The sequence below is a fragment of the Acomys minous genome (genome assembly GCF_964271855.1).
Source record: "Acomys minous genome assembly, chromosome: 1".
Taxonomy (NCBI): domain Eukaryota; kingdom Metazoa; phylum Chordata; class Mammalia; order Rodentia; family Muridae; genus Acomys; species Acomys minous.
Window position 1 is genome coordinate 181,299,252 of NC_140483.1, and position 19,501 is coordinate 181,318,752.

General features: G+C 36.0%; 1 long non-coding RNA gene across 2 annotated transcripts in view; it reads left to right on the top strand.

The window, feature by feature from the left end:
- LOC311605415 overlaps positions 1-19,012 on the top strand; it is a 100,718-nt gene extending 81,706 nt beyond the window's left edge. Inside the window, exons 1-3 of one of the 2 annotated variants that reach the window (XR_014781932.1) lie at positions 6,224-6,336; positions 11,827-12,208; positions 18,927-19,012. This is a non-coding gene — a long non-coding RNA (uncharacterized lncRNA). Of the gene's footprint in view, positions 1-6,223; positions 6,337-11,826; positions 12,209-18,926 lie in introns of those variants that run through there. The other variant, XR_014781931.1, reaches the window with a different exon arrangement.
- The last annotated feature ends 489 nt before the right edge of the window (positions 19,013-19,501 follow it).

Consider the following 19,501-nt stretch of genomic DNA (forward strand, 5'->3'; position numbering starts at 1 on the left):
CTTTTCATTTTGAACACATAGGCATTATGTTTCTAAGTAGATGCAGTGACTGAGCCATTCAGGTTGAGTATACTGAACTTTTCAGTGTTTGCAAATCATTCCTGGGAAATCCTGGCTGCCAACATTCATATTATTGCTGACCCTATACCCTATACTGAAGCTTCTTAATAGTAAAAAAAAATACCCACTGAATTTTATCTTTATATATGCTGTTAAAAATCATAGCTGCTACCTGTTCTTCAGTATATATAATTTCTTGGCTTAAGAAATAAGTAAATCATTGTCTCATAATCATGTAATATTATTGTTTTTAACTACTATTAGTGTACAATTTGAAACTGAGATGCCTTTTCTGTTTCATATCAAAAACACATTTACTATCTTAAAATTTATAGTTTCATTTTAAAGATTAAGGAAATTAACAAATATAAGGCACTTAAACAATCCTTGATACTTAGAGAGTGTTTAATACTTTAGCTCTGGGCAAGTGGGGTGACTCTAAAGGCAGAGGCCCTCGATAACCAAGCCCAGCAACATCTCTTTGATCCCTTGGATCCCACATTAAGGTGGAAAGAAGAAAGCTGACTACATAAAGGTAGTTCTCTGACTTTTACTTGCACGTCATGACAACCCCGACCCATCATCCACACAGACACACACACACACAGACACACACACACACCAGTAGCAGTATCAATCAAAATAATAACTTGTAAGCTGTGATAATCATCTCTCCTATTGTTCTTTTCATTTTGTTTTGGTACTTAAAGTAAATGAGCTGTAAGCTAAATGTTGACCAAACCTATACAAAGAAAACTTGAGAATTATGTTTCACCCCAATTAATCCCTTCAAAAGTATTTATCATCACAGAATTTCACCTACAATAATACTCTGAGTAGATTACTCTCCTTGCAAACAGACGAGGAAATTCAAACATAAAATACATTCTCTACCTAATCTTGAATCTTCCTTGCTTCTCTCCAAAGTAGCAGCATTCTGGGGCCTACATGAAATAACCGTAGGTCTATATGGATGCTCACATCAATTCTCACAACAGAATGATGAAACCCTTCTTTGCTTTTGCAGATACCCATTGCCTGTTTTTCTAAGGCAAGTATATGCTTTCTAAGGACTTTCTCTTTAATTTATTTATCTTTAGGAAAGTAAGAATGTTGTGTTCTTTTTAATATTACTAAATGGCTTTGTCAGGAGAGAATGTATTCTTGTAAGTCAGCCTTGTAAAAACTATGAACTTTGAGCTTCCTTTAACGAGGTATTCCTTTACTTAATACCTTGGAAAAATTCCACTACCACTAAATGATTGAATTCCACACCACTGCAGTCCATACCCCAACTTCTGTCCACAGCAGCATCTTCACTGTAATTAGAGTCTCTTTGATTTTTTTTAAAGGATTACTGAGCCCATTTGTGTGATTCTGAAATATAGTAGCTTATTTGGTGCTCTTTGTGGGAAAGATGTCAAATGGTTGCCAGATGTGAGTGTCCCTGTATGGGTGCTCCAGTTCTCACAGGGGCAGTCATATCCTCCGCTGGAAACTCAGACATTTATATATTTTAACAAATAATTTAACTTTATTTTGCCACAGTCACAACTTTCCTCTAGTCATGCAGCTTCAAGGGTGAAACCCAGGTCCCCAGCCTGGCTACCACGCATTTATGAACTGAGGCTCTCGCCACCCTCCTTTATGTACTTTGTATTGTTCAAAGCACTGTATCCTAACAACCTAGCCTTCTAATTTTCAAAAATCAAGAAAGCAAACTGTCAATTCACTTTCTTTTGGTGTAGCACACTGTGAACCTTGCTCAGATCCCGTGCACTTATCAAACTCTCCCGAGAACCTGATCGGGCAGGGATTGCTGGACTTTACCACTGGGTTCTTTGATTTAGGTTTTCTGGTGTGAGAACTGAGAATTTATACTTTTAACAAGTTCACCATCAGGTGCAGGCAGCCCGAGGTCCTCCCTTTCATAGAAAAATGTCATTTGGAAACATATTTGAATATAAGACAGGAGACTTTTTCATGTAGCAAAGACAAAAGGCAGAAAATAAGAAAAAAATAACATCTCAATGCATTTCTTGCAGTATTGCTGTACAATATTACAGGGAATGCATGCACAGCCTTTAGAACCAAATGGTGATTAAAATCCTGGCTCTGATATTAACTTAGACAATTACCTTACAGAATTTCAGTTTTCTCACTCCACTAATCCTAGCTTCCCAGTAGAGTGGTTTTAAGCATTCAATAAGAACTGTGAGGTGTCTAGCACACTCAGAAAATGCCAATCACTCTTAACAGGTCTTTGTGAGACATTAGCGTGGGAAATGGAAATGGAATAGACTTTGAGATAAGGTGGGCTTTAGGTCAAGTTTCTGTTCTATTACAGACAGACCAATTGATACTGAATATGTTACATAACCCTTGGGCTTTTGGTTTCTCATCTACAAAATGACTGTTGTAAGTATAATATAAAACATATTTCAAAAAGGCAACACATCTGTATGTCCTCCATACTATATAATACGTCTATAATGTGTTCTGTTCTGAAAAATAATGGACCAAGGGGGTTGAGGTGTCATAAAAAATATTCATAAGCTAGAAATGCAATCAGAACTTACAGCATTGTTTCCTATAAAATAATTTGAGTTTGGAAAATATTCCCCATTCCGACATGGTTAAACATTTATTTAGTAGAACAACTTTCATAAGATCAAATCTGTATTTCCCTCATGATTGTCTTCAGATCAGTAGTGTTCACCAAAGTCCTCTTTCAAGAAAGGTTTGTATTTTTTACATGTTACTATTAGCCATTAGGCACTCATGTTAAGCAAAATGTATTCCTTAAAATATATAATCCATGACATTAGTTACAGTTTCAATGTTGTACAAACATTAGTTATTTTTTGCTTGTTACATTTTTGTTTTACAATTTTCCTATATTTATATAGTACATACTTTTAATCTCAATCCTACCTGTTTTCTGTCTTAATCCATTGTACTCTGCTTCCTTCCTACAAGTTCCTTTCCGACATTCATAGCTTTTTGTTGTTTTATGACCAGGTGAAGTTAAGCAAACCTTTTGTTTGATCACGGATTGGGAAATATCCACTGGAGCCCAGTGATCTCACCAAGTGAATTCGTATCAATGGCTATTCTTCTCATAGAAAACAGCAGTAGCTAGAAGTTCAGCAGGAAGGGTTACAGATCCATGAGCCCCTCTTTCAATCTATGTTCAGCTGTTGTACAGGGTCATGGCAGGAAACCATGTTATAAGATGATATTTGCAATGCTATGTCATTATCTGAAGAGAGCACTTTACATTCCTACTCCTCCCTGCTCTTGCATTTTCTACATCCAATTCATTAATATTTCCAGAGCCCAAGAATGTATAAATAATATAAGTAGGTATGAGGATTAAGGTTAGGGAAATGAAAAGTTTAGGAACAGAGTTTTAAACAAAAGACATATGAAAAAGCATGAAACAAATCTACTACTATGGAAACCCTTCTAATTAGTAAGTCAATTCAAATAAATACAACTTAATATAGTTAGAATCACATGCCCTGCATGGATCAATAATACTGTTTTTAAAAGCCATTGTTTATTAAACAATCTGTGCAATGTTTGGGATACTCCTTCTGAATTGTTGGTCATAGAGGCACGAGAGGACCCCAATATAATAAAGGCTTGAGTCATTCCTCCTTTGCCCACTAGAATATGATATGATTCAATTTCTGAGGACACTACACAACTTGGTTGAAAAACACAGAGAAATGGAGCTGGAACTGACCTAGAGGCATCTTCCTTGTTGGCTAGCCTTCATATTTATGGAAAGAGAGAGAAAGATTGCCACGAGCAAAACGGTGTCAACACATTTACCCATCTGGGAGCCTTATGAAATATAGTGTCAACCTTACATGAGAGATACAGTCACTGATGCAATATCGGCTCCACTGTTATGGTATTAACTGTTATGATATTGAAGCACTGTTTCTCTGAAGTCACAGTCTACATCTAGGTCTTGTAGACTTTCTGTCTCCTAGTTTGCAAAGACTCCTCAGCCTTGAAGTGGTGTATGTGACATGTACATTTTATTTAGGGCTGAGCAATCTCCAGTCTTTTATTCTGTTGCATTTGACCAGTGTTTCTCTCTGTTAACTGCCATCAGTTGCAAGAATAATCTTATCAGATGAAAAACAAGAGATATATTAATTTTGCAGCATAACTATAAGTCATTGTAAGTAGTTTAATAGTATTTTAATTTGTCGAAATAATAGTAGTAGATTTTCTCTTATGACATAGATAGCTACAGGGTTTTAGTCTTAGTAATGTCAGTAAATATTGTATCTACATTATAAAGGAGGCCTTAAATTCAATTAAGGAGTTATTGGTTAAATCTATAGTATTCATGTCACTAGTGTAACATCAAGCAGAAGTTTTCAGACCACCTGTTATTGTAGCTAACAGGGTTGACGGTAGGGTAAGATGGGTGATAGCTTTCTTTCCTTCAATAGTGTGTATAATAACTTCCAGCATTGTGAAAACTAGCCAAACAAGATGAAGCCCAGGTATGTGTGAGCTTTATCTCTCCAAGTTCTATTATTCAAGTATGTCATGTCTTTTAACTTGGGGCTTGCCACTAAGCGCCAAGGAGTAACAAAGAACAAGGAGTAACAAAGAGTAATAACCTGTAATAACCTAGGTGGGTAGAGGGTGTATGTTACCCCACTAACCAACAACTACAAAACAAGCAGCCTATTCCCAGTCTTGGTTTTTTATTTGCTAGAAATTGGGTTTTACGCCCTTGCTATATATTAACTCCTGGTAAAGTTTTTATATATTTATATGCATATATTTCAGGTGAAATTATGCTCTCATGTTTAGAGAATGTTCCTACTGAAGTGAACAGTTATGTTTCCAGATACTCCTGACTGCTAAAAATACTGGGAAGAAATTACAATTCTCTCTTTTTGTTTTACACATTTTTTATTGAAAAATAAAATAATTCATATTACATCTCATTTGCTATCCCATCCCATGCATCCTCTCATTCCTCCCTCCCCTCTGCTTTTGCCCCATTCCCCTTCTCTATGACTGTGACTGAAGGGGACCCTCCTCCCCCTAAATATGATGGTAGGGTATCAAGTCTCTTCTTGGTAGTCTGCTATCCTTCCTCCGAGTGGCCATTGGGCCTCCCCATCAAGGGGACATGGCCAAATATGAATCACAACCCTACAATTCACTCTCTACCTTGGACATAACTTGAAATATTTTCATAAAGTTTTGGGTTTTAAATTGAAATTATTTCTGTCAAGTTGTTTCATATAATACCATTCAGCAGAAATGTATCCCAAGAACTATTATTTGCTTTAGAAGATGCTATTGTAGTAATTAGAAGCATTAAAGCACCTATTTTCAAGTAATAAATGTATAAAATATAGGTAGCATGCATTTGCCAAAAAAAACAAACATGCATAAGACTTAATGTCATATAATTCTTAAAAAACCTCATATTCAATTTTCATACTGTTTGAATTATTTCTAAATCTATCTATCTATCTTTCTATCGTCTTCATCATTAACTATCATCTATCATCTTCATCATTATCTGTCATCTATCTGTTTGTCTGTCTGTCTGTCTATTCAATGTTGTAAGTTATAAAAAAAAAATAAGATTAGGTCAGAAATCTGAGGAGTGGTAACTTTCTCCCTATGAGATAAATAGCAAGTATTCAGAAAGGAGAAGTCAGGAGATTCCTAAGATTTGGTAAATAAAGCATTATTCAACTCTGTTTTTTTTTTTAATTCTTCAGGTATATGATAATACTTTATACGTGGTGAATATTTTATTTTGAACTACAAAATAAAAACTTAGAAAAGTAGTTGAAACTAAGTGATTGTAAGGTTCCTCATGTCAATAAAGAAGTTTGTTATATATTGTAACACGTAAGTGACATTTTACACTTCTGGACTAGAAAATAATTACAATGGAGTGCTCAGAACTGGCCTCTCTAACCTCCTTTTCTAAGAGTGGCTCGCCCACGTAGTTCTACACACAAATCCCCTACCCCTTCCTTGGCGAAACCTGAATAACTAGTCTATTTCCTTCAAACAGCACTTCATCATTTTCATTGATTTTTCTTTCTGTGGGTAAAATATTCTTTGATTTCTTATGTCATTTTACTTTTCTTTTCAAGCTATCCATCTCTTGAACCTCCTGGGCTCTGGAGGCTGTTTTCCCATGGCTCGCTTCACTGACAGAAGGCTTCCCTCTAAATCTACTGAAGCGTTTTTCCTTCATCACCTCATCTATGGGTGTGTACTCCACTCTATCAACATTGGCCATCATGTGATGTACTTGAAACTCCCTTTCTCTCTTCTCCCTGTCTATCATGGCAAGCAAGATACACAACGGATCTATGTAATAAGCAGTTTTCTTGCTGGACTGCTGTGGGCAGTGACTGGGACTTTTATAGTAAGTACTTATGCTGTTAGTGCCAGGAAGATGTAAGAGGTCATTATTCTGAGAACAGCAAGCCTGGGACTGCTCTTCTATTCAGAGGGAATTATTGGACAATGCGTGGAAATATTATAGATGAAAAAAATCCATACAAGTTTCCTCCCCAATCAGGTTAAAAAACACTGCTGATTGCTGATAATCCACAGAAATGATATTTGTTACAACAACTTTATGTCAGTCACTATTCTATGCAAATTATCTCATTTTGTTAATGAACAAGCTTCAATCTGATAATGACTCACAAAAACACAAATGAATTGAAAATTTTAAATTTAGAAAAATGTAAATGGAGACTATGTGAAAACAGAAGAAAAGAAACCTTTTATTTAATGCAATGTGGATGAATGCAGATGAGAGACAATGCTGTTTTCTTCAAAAGACAAGAGATTTATAATTCCATAGTTCTCATGAATGATTTACATGGATGAACAGATTATATCATATAATAGTAACTGTCTATTTTTAAATTGACACTAAGGTCACAACAGCTATGGCTTGTCCATATTTTCACGACAAAAATACAGAGATGCATATAATATAAAAGACTGCAGTTTGGAGAGAAGGTTCAGTGGTTAAGGAAACTGGATGCTCCTCTGGGGCAGGAGGACCAAGGGAGGAGGGTGAGGTTCCAGTACCATGTGGCCACTCAAAATCACACGTAACTCCAGTTCTGGGGAAGCTGATGTCCCTTTATGGTCTCTATGGACACTGAATGCAAGTAGTATACAGGCATGTTCAGGCAAATACACAAACAGAATAAATAAATTTAAACAGAGTTGATCAGCAAGTATATTCTAAAATCCAACTATAAGTAACAATAAGTTATGCAAAATATTTTCTATGTTCTATTTGGATTCCTAATATATCCAGATATGTACAAGCAATCAATTAAGAAACCATGCAATTTATGTAAACACTAAAAACATATATACATTATTTAATTGTGAAATGGTTGCTACATGATATCACCATTTTAAGAAAACTTTTCATGTGGTTCTCTAGTGTATTGTTTTCATGAGTTATGGAACTTTTATACACTGTTAGAGTTTCCTGTGTATTTCTATACAGGTAGAAATGCTATAACCAATTGCTCTATTAATGTTTGCTACCAGTTCATAGTCTTTCCAGCAGTATATGAGTGACTTTGCTTTTATACCCTTAATTGTACAAAATCTTGTTAATTATTCAGTCTTGCCAGTGTGATTAATGCAAATGATGCCAGTTTGAATAAGTGAAAATATTTTGAAAATAACCAAGAAGTACATTTGTATTAACTTGCTTTCCTGGGGGAACAGAGTATGAATATTAGATTTGTGTGCCAAAAAATTAACTTGTCAGTACCTTTGGAAAAACTGAAAGATATTGCAAAGTTCCGGATGAATCAGCTTAGTCTCCCATCCTGATGACATAGTTGAGATGACCTTTTTGGAGACATGTTGTTTTGTTTGTTTGTTTGTTTCTTTGCTTGCCTGCCTACTTGTTTGTTTTTAAATTAAGGTATAGGACATTCAATCAAGAATGTGTGTGTTTGTTTTTACTTAGTGCTATTTAAACATATCCTCATAGGTTCTTTTGAGAAAGTGAATTTCCCTCATCATCTGATGAGGGCTTGTAAGAAAGGAAGAGATGTGAAGCTGCTACCAACATTTGCAAGGTTCTGCAGGACCACTGCTGTAGAGGATGTCCTCAGGTCAACAGCTTCTATATAGCACAGGTCAAAAACTGGGAAAGGGTCATGCTTGCATTGGCAGTGTAGCTAATTCACTTTCTGTGTGGCCTTGATTTTGTTGGGTCATCTAGAATAGCATAGTTTTATTGGCTATTCATCTATCTTGTCCCTAAGGACACTACAGTTATGTGTTAGAAAATTCCTGGCTTCTGTGAGAAAACAAATGTCACCAGCATCTATGTTTTCTGTATTTTGTTGTCACCATCCACATCAAAGGGCAACATCTTTACACTGAATTCTATATATACATGTTACTTAAGTTTATATATTTATGTGCGAAAACTGTACATTTATATATTTTACATAAATGTTTGAGCATATATTTAATTTACATAAAAATTTTAACCTAGTATACAAGCCTTTTTAAGTAAAGTTAATTACTGCTTTACTACTTAATCCTCTCGTGTCCCGGATGAAATGAATATATCCCAAAGGGAAACAGTTATAAAATGCTGCAGTAAGCACACAGAACCTCAGCTACTTTGTTCTATAATACTAAAGCACACCAGTTTTTCACTAAATAATTTATTGCAACTACATTTCATATGAAGTAATTGATATGACAAACATGGGTTTTCTCTAGGAGCGCCCTATGAATCCACATACTTAAAATGAGGTTTTTACTTGAGACATCTGTATAAATTGGAGAACTGATATTATCCAAATGATCAACCTATATCATGTTAGAGATAATCCAGAAGGAAAGCAAACATTTTTAAAGCAAAGTAAAAAAAAAAAAAAAGCCAAGAATTAGAAAGACTTCACAATAATGAAGTAACAGATAGTTTTAAGAGCATTTCTGAAGTGGAAGAAATGGCTATTTTGTCAGTGAATCACTTTAATATATGAGTAAATGTTTGTCTGGGCCTCTGCCTACTTTGAGTGTTTGTGACTCAGGGGTCTCTTGGAAAAAACATGCCATTTTTTTTGTCACAGTAATACATTGTCTTATGTGATAATGACCAAACTTGACACTTAAAATGCTGCCATATATACTGTGATTGTTCTTGAAAGCCTTGATTTCATTAAGTCAGATTATGAACACACCTTTGTTGACGACAGAAGTGTTCCAATAAAGGTAAAGATAAAATTTCAAAGCAAAAAATCTTAATCCACAATTATATCTTTAAAAAGGCCAGAGCTTTACAAAGGGAGGAATTTTTACATAATGATTACTAGAGGTTTTGTTATTTTACAAAGAGGTCATATTTTAAATATTTGCCAATAACTTTCAGAAATTATTATGAAATCAGACATTTTGCACAGGTGTATATATGGTCATATATATATAAAATATAAATGTGTCAACTGACCTTAAAGGTTTTAAAAAATATTTTTCTATAGTCTACTTAGTGCTTTTTTCTTGGTTTTGTATTATTATGTAACAATAAAATGTTAGAAAATATATTAATAATGTCATTAGCATTTTTGACATATTTAATATATGCCTGATTTCATCTAAAAAAATTATATATGCTAAGCTACTGAAAATACTAGCTAGAATACACAGTCAGGAGGTATTTTTTAAGGAATTCTTTGTGATCTTTTAAGTAATATTACTATAACAAGATACTTATGTTAAAGTTACTAATGTATTGTAGCCTTTTAGAAAATTAGATATCTGTGAGTAGGGCTGACAACAAACCTTTGCAATTGTCTTCTTTGAAAATAAATCATTTGTCCAGTATTGTACTCTTCATATATATGTGTTCAGAATTTGTTTCAAAGTTATTGAGAATATTCAAGTATTTAAAAATAAATTAAATGAAAGCAATATGAACCTACCCATTCATACAAGAATATATACAAGAGTATATAGATGGATTTTTCATTATTTTTCAGTTTACATACCTGTCAAATTAAGAAAAGCTACTATATAATACTGAATATTAAATTTGATGGTGTGAAAATATGGCATTTTGGAAATTACAGTATAAAATTTGACATAAAACAATTAAAATAAGAAATTTGTGCATTTTAATAATTATTATTAATTTTGTTCCTTTAAAAGAAATACTCTGTAGACAGTCAAATATTGTACACATATAGATGACAAGGTTTACCTGTTTTCTTTTTTGTTGTAAACTACAATCAAGCCAAGGTTGACATAACTATGAATAAGCTTTAACATTCAACTTATTTCCCTAACTAAGCAACCATTTAGGTTTGAGGTAAATAAACTGATAAAGTAAAGAAAACCCTTAAATGAAGTTGCAAAAATGTATTATTATCTTTTATTTACTTAAATCTCAAAAATGATGTTTCAGTATGAACTTTTCTTATATGCTCTTTTAGTCTGTAACACTACTCCAATCCTTCCTGTTACATTCGTTAGCAAGCATGACCAAATACTTATGTAGCAGAAAAGATTAAACAAAATAAAAGGTATTAGGAAATTGATTACATTGGAAAACATCTTTCCAAAGTTGGGGGGTGAGAGGAAGAGACAGACAGACAGACAGACAGAGGAGAGAGACAAAGAGAGGGCAAATTTAATATTTATCAGTGAGAAAATTTGAATTCTGCTGAGAAAAAAAATGAACATGAAAGTATTACTATCTATCTGAAGACTGTGTGTAGTTTGAGACTGGATTTGACTTTTCTAATGGGACTGATGGAAAAGAACAGACATCAGATATGCAGCAAAATGCCAATATTATTATATTCTCCAAAAAGAAGAAAAACATGACTCTGAATAAATACTTAAAACATCTTCATGATAAAAACATTTATATAATCAATGAAGAATAAATCAAATCTTACAGAAACATAAAATCCCTATTGTATTAAAATAGATGAATGATGCTTTAAACAGGAGAGGGTAAAGTCAACATGGTAATAAAGTCAATGTGAAAATCAGGAAATGATAGATAAGTCAAAAAATTCTATTTGCGCAAAAAGTGTACCCTGTAAACTATTGAAGTTAGTATTTTTAGTTTTGGTCTTAATTCAAGATGATAAAATTAAAATGTGCCACCAATCTGGTAGTGTCAATATGCAATGCAGCAAGTAACTTGGAAAATGGCACTGTGATTGAGGGCTCTTGCTGCTTTTGAAAGGTTGCATATTTGGTTCCCTGTGCCTCCGTCTCTTGCCTCACGACTGTCTGTAATGTGAGTTCCTGAAGATCTGGGGAGCAGCCTCCAGAGGTACCCGCACACAGTGCTGCTCAGGTACACATACATGCATATGCAATGAAATCAATGAATCTTTATGTTTTAGTTTTTTAAAAAGATGAACATATTCTATAAACCTTATTAATATTTATTTTGTGATTTGATTTTGGTACTAAAATTTAAGCTACCAAAAAAACTTAAACATTCTTGATACAGTTCAACTTTTATGTATCTGTCAAGATGTAACTGTTTATGTATAATTGTTTTTAGAGTTGTATATAATACCATAAATTTATTTTTGGAATGTTGATAAAGAACAGCTGGCGATCATTAAGCTGATCCATTGCAGTTGTTGTAATTAATTTTATTTACAGCCAAGCTGAAGTAACTGGACTGGATAACCATTGTGTCTCTAACATGTTTATTTTTTCCCTCTAAAGGTATACTTGCCTTGTTAGGAGGTAGCCACAGCCAAACATTAGGCGGTGCTTGGGTAGTGTTGTGGAAGACTTGGCAGAAGGATAGAAGGAAGTGGAGGGGACAAGGACTCCACAAGAAGACCAAGAGAGTCAACTAATCTAGGTGCATCGGGATTTACAGAGACTGACGCACAACCCAAAGAGCATGCGTGGACTGGACTTAGCCCCTCCCTCCATACGTATGAAGCTGATGGGCAGCTCAGTCTTCATGTGTGACATCTACCAAATGGATCAGATATAGATTCTGTGGCCTGCTTTTGGATCACTTTTTCCTAGCTGTGCTGCCTTGTCTGGCCTCAGAGGAAGATGTTTGTCTTAGTCCTGATGCAACCTGATGTGCCAGGTGGGTTAGTATGGAGAAGGGCTCTGCTTTCTGAGAAGAAGGTGAGACAGCAGACAGAGGGGAGAGAGTGGAAGCATGGGACCGAGAGAAGAGAGGGAGCTGCACTCAAGATGTAAAGTGTATAAAGAAATAAATTTAATTAGAAAAAAGAAAACAAATATTCTTGAGAATCGTATACTTAAATCAATGTAAAACCAAAGAAAAACAAAAGAAAATATAAATCACATAGGTTAGCATGTAAGTTTTTCTTATTAATTTATTTTCCTATCTGTTGTAGACTGGGGTTTCTCATCCCTCCTCCTGCTTACCACCTCCTCTGTTTCCCCCACCTACTCTATGCCTGTCCACTCCTGCATTTTCTTTCTGGAAAGAGAAGGCCTTTCTGGGATATCAACCAAGCCTGGCATATCAAGTTGCAATCAGATTAGACATCTCCACTTACAAGTGAACATGTCCAGATTCTGGCTATTGTTAATAAAGCTGCTATGAACACAGTTGAGCAAGTGTCCTTATTGCCTTATGGTGGGGAGTCTTTTGGGTATATACCCAGTGGTATAGCTGGATCATGAGGTAGAACTATTCCCAATTTTCTGAGAAAGCACCAGATTGATTTCCAAAGTGGTTGTCAAAGTTTGAACTCCTACCAGCAATGGAGGAGTCTTCCTCCTTCACAACATCCTTGCCAGCATGTGCTGTCACTCTAGTTTATGACCTTAGCCCTTCTGAGAGGTTAAAATGGAATCTCAGTATCATTTGATTTGCATTTCCCTGATGACTAAGGATGTTGAGCATTGCTTTTAAGTGCTTCTCAGCTATTTGAGATTCCTCTGTTGAGAATTCTTTGTTTAGCTCTGTTCTCCAATTTTAATAGAGTTGTGTGTGTGTGTGTGTGTGTGTGTGTGTGTGTGTGTGATGTTTTGAGTTCTTCATATATGTGTAGACTTTAGTCATGTAATACAGGAGGAACATACTAGAATGCACAGACCCAAAGAAGATAAGTAACAAGGAGGACCCAAGGGAGGATGCTTAGATCTCACTCAGAAGGGGAAATAGAATAGACAGAGGTAGGGGTAGAAGAGTGAACAAGGTAGGAGAGGGAGCACAGAGAGATATGAGGGTTGAGTTCTGACCTTGGGAGAGCATGGTTTGGAGGACAGGACAGAAGGCCTGCTGAGAAAAGACAAACTGTGTGTGTGGCCATCTTTGTGACAAGCCAGAGACCTAGGTCAGGGTAGCCTCCTGGGAGAATCTGACCAGGACTCTGGCAGAGACTCCTAGTATCCAGGACCATAGTCTGAAGAGGACACGCTCTAACTAGACAAGCTCCTAATAGAGAGGGAGAACATTAATCTACCCACAATAACTTTGACCCAAAGTTTACCATGACAACAAGATGTGCAGGGACAAAGACAACAGATAAACAAAGACTGAGAGAATGTCCAACCAATGCCTGGACCAGCCATAGACCTACCCCATGGGAGAGAGCCACCTCCTGGCACTATTAAGGATACACTGCCACATACAGGAGCCTAGCAGAGTTGTCCTCTGAGAGTCTCCAGCCACAGCAATTCCAAATGATGCTGAGATTCACAGCCAAACATTGGGAAAAGCACGGGGATTCATGTGGAAAATGGGTAGGGAGAGGGTTAAAAGACTTAAAGGTTACAGGAACTTCACAAGAAGACAAACAGAACCAAGTAACCAGGACCCAGGGGGTCTTGTGGAGACTGAAACATAAACCAAGGACTATGCATGAGCTGGACCTAGGCCCCCAACACAGATGTAGCCAATGTGCTTCGTGTAGGTCTCCCAACTAAGGGGAGTAGGAGCTGTCTCTGATATGGAGCTTATGCCACTTTTTTTTTTCTTTATCACTTTCTCCTAGTAGACTGTCTTGCCAGGCTACAGGGGAAGAGGACATGTGCAGTCCTGATGTTACTTGATGAGCTGGCGTGGATAGGGAAGGGCCTCCCTTTTTTTGAGGAATAGAGGATGGGAGAGGGTGGAGAGGGGGAGACTGGGAGAAGAGAATGGATGGGGCTCTGACCAGGATGTAAAGTGAATAAAAAAATAAATACAAATATAACAAGTACAAAAAACATTAGGCATCTCTCCTCATATTAAGAGAGGATTAGGCACCCAAGTAGGAGGACAAGGGTCCCAAAATCAGAAAAGGACACCAGAAATAGTTGTGGCTCCCACTTTTAAGAGTCCCACAGAAACATCAAGCTACAAAAATCTCCAAAGCTATAGAGCCTAGGTTAGACCCATACGGGCTCTCTGATTGTCAGGTCAGTCTCAGTGATTAAATGAGTCCAGGTGTGTTGAGTTTGTGGTTTTCTGTGTGATGCCCTTGACACGTTTAGCTGCTATAATCCTTCTCTGCCTCCCTCTCTTCAGCATGATTTCCTGGTCTCCGCTAATGTTTGGCTGTTAATCTCTGTATCTGTTCTCACTCATTTCTGGATGAAGCCTCTCTGATGACAATTGGCTTAGGTACCTAACAGAATATGTTAGGTGTCATTTCATTTACTATTTGTTTGTTTGTTTGTTTTTACCAGTCATGTTTGACTCTATCCAAGATCTTTGAGCCATCTTGCCTCTAGTTTCTGGTCTTCCCAGCAGTGTCAGGAATCGAGACCTTCTCATGGCATAGGTTTCAAGCTATACCAGAATTTGGTTAGCCACTCCCACAATTTCTGTGCCATCCTTTACCACAGCACATCATACTAGCAGGACAAATTATAGAAGGTCTGAGCTGGTATCCAAATCTCTTCACTGTAACTCTTGTTTGCCTATAAGAGATGGCCAGTTCAGGATCTGTATCCCGCATTACTAGGAGTCACAGCTAGTATTACTCTGGTAGATTCCTGGGAGTTTCCATTGAACACATTAGCATAGGAGACAACTTCTTGAACAGAATTCCAATAGTGCAGGCATAAGATCAAAAACTGATAAATGGGACCTCATGAAATCAAATGCCTTCCTCAATGCAAAGGACATTCTCAGGAGGACAAAACACAGCCTACAAAAGAGGAAAGATTTTTTTCATCAACTCTACATCTTACACAAGGCAATTTCCAAAATAGGTAAAGAACTCAAGAAACTTGATATAAACAAACAAAATAATAACATTAAAAAGTGAGGTACAGAACTAAACAGAGAAATCTTAACAAAGAAGTCTCAAATAGCCTAGAAGCACATGAAGAAATGTTAAATTCCATTAATCATCAGGGAAATGCAAATCAAAGGGACTCTGAGATTCCATCTTAGACTTGTCAGAATGGCTAGGATGAAAATCATACGTGGTATCTCATGCTGTCAAGGATGTGGAGCAAGGAGAGCTCTCCTCCATTACTGGTGGGAGTGAAAACTTATTCAGCCACCTTGGAAATCAATATGGCGCTTTCTTAGAAAATTGGAAATCGATCTACCTCAAGACTCAGCTATACCATTCCTGGACATATATCCAAAAGATGCTCCATCCTACAACAAAGACACTTGCTCAACTATGTTTATAGCTGTTATGTTCATAACAGCCAGAAACTGGAAACATCCTAGGTGTCCCTCAACCAAAGACTGGAGAAAGAAACTGTGTTATATTTACACAATGAGTACTACTTAGCTGTTAAAAACAGTGACACCATGGTATGTGCAGGCAAATGGATGGAACTACCAAAAAAATCATCCTGAGTGAGGTATCTTAGACCAAGAAAGACAAAGAGGGTATGTACTCACTTAAAAGTCCCCTGGAGGGTGAGACCTGGTGGCACTCAGAGGAAGGATAGCAGGCTACCAAGAAGAGACTTGATACCCTATGAGCATATACAGGGGGAGGAGGTCCCCCTCAGGCACAGTCATAGGGGAGGGGAGTAAGGGGGAAACGGGAGGAATGAGAGGATACAAGGGATAGGATAACCATTGAGATGTAACAAGAACAAATTTTTTAAAAAGTGGATATTAACCGCAAATAAAGGATAATCACGCTACAATCCACAGACCCAAATGGGCTAAGTAACAGAGAGAGCTCATAGGGGCAGTGCATGGATCTCTCTGGGGAGGGGAAGTAGAATAGATATTGTGGGTGGACTGGACTGGGCGTGGATGAGAGTGGGAACAAGAGAGATCAAGTAGGTAGAAGACTAAGGGGGCGTGTACCGAGAGAAACAACTGGAATTTGAGGGCAATTTGGGGGCAATGTAGAAACCTCCTGTAGTGTCTTTCTTATTTAAATTTTTAGTAAGTTCAATATGCATTTATTTATGATACACATGAAATTGAATTGAATGAAGTAAAAAAGCAAAGATTGGAATAGGGAAACAGAAGTGTCTGGCTGTAAATCTCCTGTAATGTAATGTGAAGTCCTGCGATTACACTTAAGAGGGGAATGAAGTAAACAACACATCTCCTGTACTGGGAGTGATAGTGCATGCCTGTAAGCCCAACACCCATGGGGCTAAAGCAGAAGATTAGGAACTTGAAGCTATCTATTAAGACAAATACATATACTATCAATCATAAATAACAATAACACATACTTATTAGTTAAATTAAATAGAATATGAATATTAAAATGAGTGCAGAATAAGGAAAAAGGCATAAAACAAATATAAATAGTAATAAAATATAACAATTATATAAATAACAAAAGTAATTTAAGTTAGAAAAAATTTATTATAATAAGTAAGAATATGGTATGAGAAACAGTCTGAAGACTAGCATGATCTGCAAGTACGTTAATATGAAAGGTTTTATAGTGTGAATTCTAAGAAAAGAATTAATATGTTTCCTCTCATTTTCTCCCCCTTCTGATCTTTTTATTATCATAAAATAACAGTAAAAGTCAGTAGGAAAACTTGGTAAAATTTAAATATGTGAGATCACAATGGCATAAGTCTAAATGTGTCAGTGAAGTAAACATATTCTTGTATTTCATTCACTCACACACTTGTGTGTGTCTGTGTACAAGTGCATGTGTGTGAACCACATATTATTATATTAATTGATAATTTGTTCTCGGCTATTGCAGTATCTCACAGACCACAAATAAATTCACAGAAGTTCTCTTCTAACACAAAATATTATCAAATAACAGGTAAAGCTGCTTTCATTTTATGGACTCTGTTTCTTCACATTAAACGTTGTGTTTGAATTATGTGTTGAGTTTTAGAGTATGCTGCTTCACAGAACGTTTTGAGAAAGATCGCAAAGTTCACCTTGTTTTAACTAGGTGATAATATGACAGGGATTTTCCTGCTCTTTCCCTATTTCTAGTATTATTGATTTAAAATCTACTCACAAATTAATACAATAATTTTAACAGTTCCTAACAGCCAAAGAACATATTAGTAAGTTATCATTATCACATTGTAGTATACTATTACTATAAAATAGTATACTATTTATAGTAAAAATACACTATTGCTATAAAAGTAATGTGCAAAGTGAAATACTAGACCTTGCATAAATGACCCAAATAGTTAACTATAAGACCTATTAAAAAGATGTAGCAAACATTTTGTTCACATGATTTAACAAGTAAATGCATACATATGATTGTTGTTTTGGCAGGGTGTTCTTTTCAATCATCATCATCATCATCATCATCATCATCATCATCATCATCATCATTTGAAACAGGGCTTCTCTGTGTAGACTTGGTTGCCTTGGACTCCCATTGTAGACCAGGCTGGACTCAAACTCACAGCATCAATCAGCCTCAGCATTCCTGAGTGCTGAGAATAAAGGTGTGCACCACCATGCCCAGCTGTATTCCTATCTATCCATACAGCATTTTAAGTTCATGATGCTGAGAACAAAGGGCTTGAAACTTTTACAACTAATAGAAATGCATTAATTACTTAATACATAAAATAAAAAATAAAACATAAAACTCTAACCAGGTTACTTTGTCTGGCCTCAGTTGGAGAGGGTGTACCTAGTTCTACAGGAGCTTAATGAGCCAGTGCAAGATGGTGCTTATGGAGTTCCTCCCCCTTTTCTGAGGAGAAGGGGACTGGAGAATTGGGCTGAGGGATTTATGAAGGAGGGGCTACAGGGGGAGAGGAGGAGGAGCTGTCTCAGGATTTAAAGTGAATAAATAAATAAATAAATAAATAAATAAATAAATAAAACCAGTTTAAGAGGACAAATATAATAATAACAATGCTATTATGATAATAATAATAGTGAGCTTACTAGTTTTATATGTAATAAGATGTGGAAAGTTATTTTATGTAAGCTAAAAAGCAAAGATTTCTACTAATGATTTGTAGTGAAAAGTATGTTAGTGACAAAAGTCACGCTGAAAATATTTTCCATATACTTGATAATTTAGAAAAAAATTAACATTAGTTAACATTTGTTTGCATTTATATACAAGTATATGTGCATATTTTAACCAGTTACAAGAGTTGAATAAATAATATTGATTTTAGGTGTCAAATTAAAATACTCCTTTAAAGACTAGTCTGTGAAAATGAGCTCCAGTCTGTGAAACAAGAATGATAAAGAGGAAAGAAAACATGAGGGAATTTTATATACATTTTCCACAGGAATTTAATACAACATTATATTTGTATACAATATATATATTTATAAACAACATTAGTTGAATATTTCCTGTAAACATAGTGGTCTCATCCTTTCTGATTGGAGTTACACCCTTGAAATAATAAAATGGTTAATATTCAATCACTTTTGTTTCTTCCCATGACAGTCCATAAGAAAAATGTGTCTGCTTTCACATTGTACCTACTGTTGTTCAATGGATGCTGCCAAGGACTACCTCCACCTCAGCAGATTGGTACTGTAGTGTGTTCTGAGCTTTAAGTTTTTTGATGGCTCTAGTAGCTAATAGCTTACCTTGGTTAGTTTTTCTTTTTTATTATATTTTTATTATTTACTTATACAAATAATTTATTCATATTACATCTTGATTTTTATCCACTTACTTGTATCTTCCTGTTCCCCGTTCCCTCCCTCTTTCACCCTATTCCCCTCACCTAGGCCTGCGAGAGAAGGGGACCTCCTCACCCACCATATGATCATGCCCTATCAGGTCTGATCTGGGTAGCCTGTTTCCCCTCCTCTGAGTGCCTCCAGGCCTCCCCACCAAGGGGAAGTGGTCAAATAGGGGGCACCAGAGTTCGTGTCAGAGTCAGTCTCCACTCTCCACACAACTGTGGAGAATTTCATGAAGGAAATTGGTTTGAAATTCTCTTTCACTGTTGAGTCTGTGTGAGATAGGTATTAGGGAAACTGGCCTCATAGAATGAGTTTGGCAATATTTCT